The sequence below is a fragment of the Rattus rattus genome, chromosome 5 (assembly GCF_011064425.1).
Source record: "Rattus rattus isolate New Zealand chromosome 5, Rrattus_CSIRO_v1, whole genome shotgun sequence".
NCBI classification, from domain to species: Eukaryota; Metazoa; Chordata; class Mammalia; order Rodentia; family Muridae; genus Rattus; species Rattus rattus.
In genome coordinates this window covers 97,408,977-97,417,469 of record NC_046158.1, presented here as the reverse complement: position 1 = coordinate 97,417,469, position 8,493 = coordinate 97,408,977, and positions in this window count along the sequence as shown.

Here is an 8,493-nt window from a genome sequence, read left to right as displayed (position 1 = left end):
TGTTGTGTGCACCTCCTGTTTGTCTCATGCCTGTTGAAACCAGAAGAGGACATTTGGATCCTTCTAGAACTGGAGTAACAGGGTTATAAACTTCTACATGAGGACTGGGAATAGAATCAAGGTTCTTGAAGAAAGATTCTATGTCTTTTCATATTGTTTTAACCTCCCCCAACTATGAAAACAATTTCCCCATTGCTCACCCAAAGTAGTTTCATGGGTAGATCTTGGAGCCAAGGATCACTTTCCTTTACCAATTGCAAGTCCTCCAGCTACTCACGTTACAGATACCAGGAGCAGAAACTAGTGGGTGTCAAGCGCTCTCTGGATATTCTGGGGTCCCACTGGCATAGTGATGCTCATAAGCTCAGGAAGAAATGTGACTGTGCAGTTCCGGGGAAGAAAGACTTCTGTCACAGTTTGATTCCTACCTCCCCAATAGCTTATACATAAGAGAGTACTAACACAGGAGCATATCACCTTCTCATAATACCACATTGCCAAAAGTTTATGATTATATTCATCATGCACATGGTATTAAAAATACCTATATTTAAAGTTGGGCGTGGTGATGCATGCTTGTAATCCAAGCATCTGATAGCAGCAGACAGAAAGATCAGGAGTTCAAAGCCACTCTTGGTTAAAAAGTCAAGTTTGAGTCCAGCTGAGACTGAAAGAGAGCCTGCTCCACAGATGGAGGGGTGGGGAGAACGAACACTTGTATTTGATCTGGAGATGGAACTCTCACTGGTAGAGCACTTGCTTTATGTGCACAAAATCTTGAGTTTGGTTCTTCAGCACTGCACAGATAAACACATTTATCGGGCACTGAAAACGTCCAAAGTGTGTTGCTAAGCACTTGCCACAAATTACCCAATGGAATCTGACCAAGCCAAGGAAGTAGGTTCTGTTTTATTTCCATTGCACTGATGAACAAACAGACAGGTGAGCTAACACGTTGGGTCACAGAGTGGGGCTTGGCTCCAAGGCAGGCCAGCTTCCCTGCTTCAGTACCTAACCCCTGGGCTTTAGTGTGTAACTGCCGTTCTGACTTCATCTGGAAATTCCACTCTTACTTCAGATTCACTGTGCCATTGAATAAAAAGTCATTTTCAAGTGATGAGCAGCTTTTTCTTTTGTGATGCCTATTACTGTGGTTTCAATACTGTTTGGTCCCCATGTTGAAATTTGCTATTGCGGTGGTGCCCAGAGGTGGGGCCTTTTAGTGGTAATTAGATCATTAAAAAGGAACTGGGTTAATCCTTGAAGGACTGGATGAGTTGACATGAGAACAGGTTATAGTGTGAGGCTGCCCCCTGCGCTTTTCCTCTTCTGTGCACACTTGTTCACCCTTCTGCTTCTTCATTGTTGTTAGGACCTCGTGTCAGGCCTGCTAGATGTAAGTGTCTTGGACGTGCAGTCTCTGGAAGCAGTCGCTGAAGTTAATATCCAGTGTCTTCTTCATTTACTTGCTGCCTTATTTTGAATTCCCCACCCCTACCTCACCCCCACCCCCGCCTACCCCTGTGTGTGCAGAGGAAGGAGGGTGCATGCGTGCAAGCATTCCTGTGGAGGCTCACAGTTGACGTCAGGAATCATGTGCCACCACTCTTGTACCTTACCCACTGAGGCAGGGTTTCTCACCTGGCTAGTCAGCTCACTCCGGGGATCCGCTCTGTCTCCTCCCAGGAGTCCAGTCAAGCTATCTGGCCCATCCCACACTTGGGTTTCTGAGGATCCAAATTCTGTCTCGCACATTTGCATAGGAAATGTTTTAACTACTGAGCCATCTCTGTCCTTTGACCTTGTATTTTGAGTCTCCCAGAACCTGGAGCTCACAGATTTAAGTGGCTAGCAAGCCCCAGGGGGACCTCCTGACTCCATCTTCCAACTGCTAGAATTTCAGGTCTGTGCCTCCATGCAAGACTCCTCTTCCTAGCTTTAAAAATAGGTTCCAGATTCCCTTAAAAGAGCGTGGATGTCCATAATAAAGACAAGAACAGGGCTGGAGATGGCTCAGTGGGCACTGACTGCTCTTCCAGAGGTCCTGAGTTCAATTCCCAGCAACCACATGGTGGCTCACAACCATCTATAATGAGATCTGGGGTCATCTTCTGGCCTGCAGGCACACATGCAGACACAGAGCTGTACGGTGTATACATAATAAATAAATAAATATTTAAAAAAAAAAAAGACAAGAACACAGGATACCACCATTCATTCCTTTTACATTCTCTCCTGCTCTCTCTGCACGGCCTCTTTGCAACTGTCTATGGCCCTTGGGTTCATCCACCTGGCTCCTGGGACTGATTTAACTACAGAGCGTGCCAATAATAAATGAAACAGAAGACTAGCACTATTACAAAGTAAAACTGACCTTTTTATTGTTGTTTTGATACAGAGTCTCATGTGGCTGAGGATAGCCCTGACTCACCTGCCTGCTGGCACCTTACAAGGTCTGGGATTACATTGTATCCCAGCTCCCTTTCAAAAAAAATATTTATTTAATTGAGCCAGCCAATGGTGGCAGTTGCTTTTATTTAAAGCACTGGCAAGGCAGAGGCAAGCAGATCTCTGTGAGCATAAGACCAGCCTTGCCGACATAGTGAGTTCCTAGACAGCCAGGGCTACATAGAGAGTTTTATTTTTTGTCTCAAAAAATAAAACTTTCATTGATTTTTATGTGTATGTCTGTTTTATGTGTCTGTTTTGTCTGTATGTATTAATGTTCATGATGTGCATGCAGTGGCCAGCAGAGGGTGTCAGGCTCCCTGGACTGGAGTTATGAAGAGTTATGAATTATCATTTGGGTGCTAGGAACTGAGCCACCTCTTCATCCCCCCACCCCGTCCCATCCAGCTTCCTTTTAAAAATCTTTCAGAGGTAGAGTCTTGCTTAAAGTTTTCTTAATGATCTAGGTGTAGTTATGCAGGCCAATAAACCCAGCTCTCTGCTACAGAATGATTTCAAAACCTGTCTTAATTTTTTAGTGATCCAACTAAAAGCCCATTAATTCTCTTGATTAGCGTAGAAACAAGGTGTGTATGTTTTCATGTGTGCGGATTAGCAAGTGCACATTCACAGGTCTGGAGGCCAGGGGACAATCTCAGTGGTTCCCCAGATATTGTCCACTTTTTATTTTTAGATAGGGTCTTTCACTGGCCTGGAACTCACTAAGTAGGCTAGACTAACTAGCCATAGAATCCCAGAAATCTATTTGTCTCCACCCTTGGCTTAGTGTGTGTGTGTGTGTGTGTGTGTGTGTGTGTGTGTGTGCGCGCGCTTTGGTAGTTTTTACATAGGATCTCATGTAGCTCAGACAAGCCTCGATGCTTTGAACTTGCTAAATAAGGAAAATGAGCTTTTTAAAAAAAAATTCATCTTTTTTTATTTTATTTAATCAATTTTTTACACTCCAGATTTTATCCTAGTCCACCCTCTGACTGTTTGACATCCCAGACCTCCTCAACTAGCTTTAAAAAAAATTATTTAGTTTATTTTTGAATACACTGTAGCTGTCCTTTCAAAAAAAAGATTATTTATTTATTTATTTATGTGAGTACACTGTAGCTGTCTTCAGACACACCAGAACATCAGATCCCATTACAGATGGTTGTGAGCCACCATGTAGTTGCTGGGAGTTGAACTCAGGACCTCTGGAAGGGCACTCAGTGTGCTTAACCACTGAGCCATCTCTTCAGCTGGAAAGACCAGCATTGAACTGCTGATCCTCCTGCCTCCACCTCCCAAGTGTTGGAATTCTAGGCATGTGCTGCTGGTCCAATTAAGGATTTTTGATAATAAATTATGGGGGAAATAATGCAATATTTTTCAAAATTATACCATGTGTTAAGTACTTTTTCATCACCATGATAAAGCATTATAACCAGAGACATCTTCTAGAAGGGAGAATTTATTTGAGCATACGGATCTAGAGGAATGAGAGTCCATCATAGTTTGGGGGCAGAGCAACAAGCATCAGGCATAGAGGTAGGAGTAGGAATCTGACATCTTCAAGCACAAGCAAGAAGCAGAGAGAGCCAACTGGAAGGTGGGAGGGCTAGGTACTCTCAAAGCCCCCAGTGACAAACTTCTAGCAAGGCCACACCTCCTCAGCCTCAGTGAGTTTTAGGTCAGCCTCCAAAAATAACAACGCCCCCAGTTATATATTATATATGCATAGACGACATCACGTGGAAGTAGAGAAGTAGAAAGTAGATTAGGTTAGTTTTCGAGGGACAGAAATGGTGAGAGAAGGGGAGCGTATGGAGGAGTGAATGTGGTCAAAGAACATATGTTTAAATGAAAATGTCATTACACAACCATCATTATGTTTGATGAATGCACTCTAATAAAAATAAAAGACCTTTGACTTTAAAACAAATCCAAGGAGCTTGGGAGATGGCTCAGCAGTTCAGATTGCATACTGTGTTTGCAAAGGACCAGAATTGGTTCCCCTCCCCTGCATTGGTGGCTTACAACTCCCTGTAACTTCAGCTTCAGAGAGCGCTGGCTTCTGGGACACTTGTATTTTGTGTACACCTACACCCACACACTGGTACACACATACACATAATTAAAAATAAAAATAAAATCTTTTTTAAAATCCAAGCAGGGGGGTTGGGGATTTAGCTCAGGGGTAGAGTGCTTGCTTAGCAAGTGCAAGGCCCTGGGTTCGGTCCCCAGCTCCGGAAAAAAAAAAAATCCAAGCAGGAGGATTGCAAGTTCAGGGCCACTTTGGGTAAGTAGCATGTCTGGGACTTACTGGCCAGTTAGCCTAGCATAATGGATGAGCTCCAAGCCAATATGAGACCTTGTCTTAAAGGAGGTGGATGGTGTTCCTGAGGATTATATCTGCGATGATGCTTCCTCTCTGCAAGTGTACACACACACATACACACACACACAAAGAGAGAGAGAGAGAGAGAGAGAGAGAGAGAGAGAGAGAGAGAGAGAGAGAGAGAACACACACTCAAAACAAATCCCATCACCACCAAAAGAGGGAAGAGGGCTGGGACGTAGCTCAGTTAATAAAATCCTTCCCTACATGGAGAAAGCCTGGGCTTCAGTCCTAATGCACATAAACCAGGCGTGGCTAATGGCTATGCATACGTGTAATCAAGACAGCGGGAGTGAGGCAGAAAGATCAGAAATTCAGGGGTGTCCTGGACGATGCAGGGAGTTTGAAGCCCGTCTGTGATACATGAGACCCTGACTTTAATAGAATGTTTAAAATATTCCAGCCAGGCATAATAGTCTGTACTTTTAATCTCAACCCACAGGCAGGTCTCTATGAACCCCAAACCAGCCTGTTTTATATAGTGAACTCTGGAATAGACAAGGGTATATAGTGAGACCTTGTTCAACCCCTCTCCCTAAAAAATACTAATAAAATATTCCAAATAACAGGGTACTTTCAAAGATGTACTTATTTTATTTTATGTGTATGAATGCTTTATCTGCATGTATGTACATATACGTTTGTGCCTGGTGCCCACAGAAGTCTGAAGGTGTCAGATCCCTTTGATTTGCAGCTACAGATGGTTGTGAAGCCACCATGTGGGTGCTGGGAATTGAACCTTGGTATTCTGCAAGAACAGACAGTGCTCTTAACCTCTGAGCCATCTCTCTAGCTCACCCCACCCCCAGCTGATTTTTTGTTGTTGTTTGTTTTTTGTTTTTTGTTTTTTTCTGAGGCAGGATTTTGTGGAACAGCCCTGGGTGTCCTAGAACTTACTTTGTAGACCAGGTTGGCCTCGAACTCAAAGATGTACACCTGCCTGTACTTCCCAAGTGCAGGGATTAAAGGTGTGCACTGCCTGGCCTGATTTTTTTTTAAGAGATGTTTGATTACGGGGCAAGAGGTCCTTGGGCTGGGCAGTAAGTGGAATGTTATTTGCAGCATAAGGAAATGTGTTCTGTTGTCATCTTGTAAACAGTTTCACTGTATAGCCCAGGCTGGTTCTGAACTCACATGGATCCTCTGCCTCAGCCTTCTGTGTGCTGGAGATTATAGATGTGTCCCACAGTGCCCATGTGATGGTTTGAACGGCCCTCAGAGGCTCATACTCGGTCCCCAGCTGGTAGAACTGTTTGGGAAGGATTGAGAAGTGTGGTTTTGTTGGGGAGTTGTGTCACTGGGGGTGGGTGTTGTGGTTTTAGGAGACTTGCACCACCCCTGGTGTGTCTCCTTCTGCCCCCTACTTTGGAATCAGTGTGAGTCCTCAGCCTTTCTGCCTGTCACACATGTGCTCTGCCATCATGGACTCTACGAAAACATAATTCCAGTTAAATACTTCCTCCCCACCACCACCCCCAAACTCTAGCCCCAGACAGGGTTTCTCTGTGTATCCCTGGCTGTCCTGGAACTCACTTTGCAGATCCTCTGGCCTCAAACTCAGATATCTGCCTGCCTTTGCTTCCTGAGCGTTGGGACTAAAGGCATGTGCCACCAGGGTGGCTTTAAATGCTTCCTTTTATAAATTGCCTTGTTCATGATGCTTAGCACGACCATAGAATAGTAACTAAGACACCATCTTAGAATAGTTACTATAACATATTTATTTTATAATTAAGTTTCTGTAATGGAGAAGGAGAGGGCATGTAAGAACACGCAGGGACTGCGAATGTGGCCCAGAGGTGTTTGCCTGGAATGTGTGATGCAGGCAAGGCTCAGTCCCCAGGACTGGACAGGGGAGGGGAGATTCCAGGCAGCCTGGCTCTGCTGGGCTCTGTCTGCTGCCCATTTTGAACCAGTGCCAGGCCAGGAAATCATGACAGTCCTCCCTCTGCCAGTCTGGAATCTTCCTTGTCTCCCTTTGCTACTGAGCTTCACAGTGTCCATGCTGCAAGTTCACATACTCACCATCCCCCATCTTAAAAACAAAGAAAGACTTGGAGAAGCTCCATGCATGAGTCCAGGATGTCCTGTGCAGGTGTCTATGAGGTTTGATCATTGGTGTGTTTTAATCTGTTACTAAATTCTTTTAAATATTAGCCCCCAACTAGTTCTTCAGTCTCCTCCCCCTCCTTCCTTCTTCCTCTTCCTTTCCCTCCTTCCTTCTTCCTTTCCCTCCTCCTCTTCTTCCTCTTCCTCTTCCTCCTTCTCTTCCTCCTTCTGATAGGCTTTCATACTTTTAGCCCAAGCAGTTCCAGAGTGCACTATGTGCTCAGGCTAGCTTTAAGCATGTAGCAATCCTCCTGCCTCATTTTCCCAAGTACCGGGATTATAGTTATTAGCCACCACCCCTGGCTTTTTTAAAGACAAGATCTTGCTATGAGCACAGGCTGGGTTTCAGTTCATAACCTTCTTGCTTCTGCTTCCTGGGTTCTAGGACTACCTATGTGTGCCACCTCGCCCGGCACTGGCTGTTTCCTAAGGCTGTTCTCAGGGGCCGACATGCAGTAGTTGAAGTCAGTACCCTGAGTGCGGGGACCATTAAGGCAACGCTATGAGACCTAAAGAGAAGTTTATACAAAAATCAGGGACCAGGGTGTAGCTCTGTTGGTCGAGTGTTGCCTAATGTACAAGAAGATGTGGACTGCATAAACCAGTGTGGGCCTAACCCTGAGGCGTGAAGGCAGGAGGATTGGAAATCCAAGTTAGGGCTGTAGAGATGGCTCAGTGTTGAGAACGTTCCACTCTTGGAGAAGACCAGAGTTCAGTTCCTAGCATCCATGTGGGGCTTGGTGCTGGTTAGTTTTTTTAGTCAACACTCAGGTCATTTGGAAAGGGGGCACCTCAATAAAGAAAATACTACTATAAGATTGGCCTAGGCAAGCCAATGGGACTTTTGTTTTTATTAATGATTTGTGGGGGAGGCCCCAGCCCACTGTGGGTGGTACCAGCGCTGGTGGTCTTAGATGGGATAAGAAAGCAGGTTGAGCAAGCCATGGGGAGCAAGCCAGCAAGCAGGACTCCTCCAAGGCCCCTGTGTCAGCTCCTGCTTCTATGTTTCTAGCTTGGCTTCTTTTCACAGTGTAGCTATGTGTGAAATAGACCTTTTCCTCCCCAAGTTGCTTTGTGTTTATTACAGCAAAACAAAGCAAATTAAATATGGATTTTTTTGGTTGAAGAGAGAGAGAGAGAGAGAGAGAAAGAGAGAGAGAGAGAGAGAGAGACAGGAAAAGAAAAAAGATGGTGGTGGCCTGGCCTACAGAGTGAGTTCCAGGACAGCCAGGGCTACACAGAGAAACCCTGTCTGGAAATAACAGCAGCAGCAGCAACAAAAAGACAGGCAGCTCACAACTGCCTGTGACAGCAATCAAAGGGACCTGACTCCTTTTCTAGACTCTGCAGTCATCTATATCCATGCGCATAGACCCCGCCCCCCGCCGCCACACACACATACATAAATCTTTTAAAAAGAGAAGTTCAAAAGCATCTTCAGCTATGTAGCAACTTTAAAGCCAATGTGGGATACATGAGACCAGATGTGGTGTGGGGTGTGTGTGTGTGTGTGTGTGTGTGTGAGAGAGAGAGAGAGAGAGAGAGAG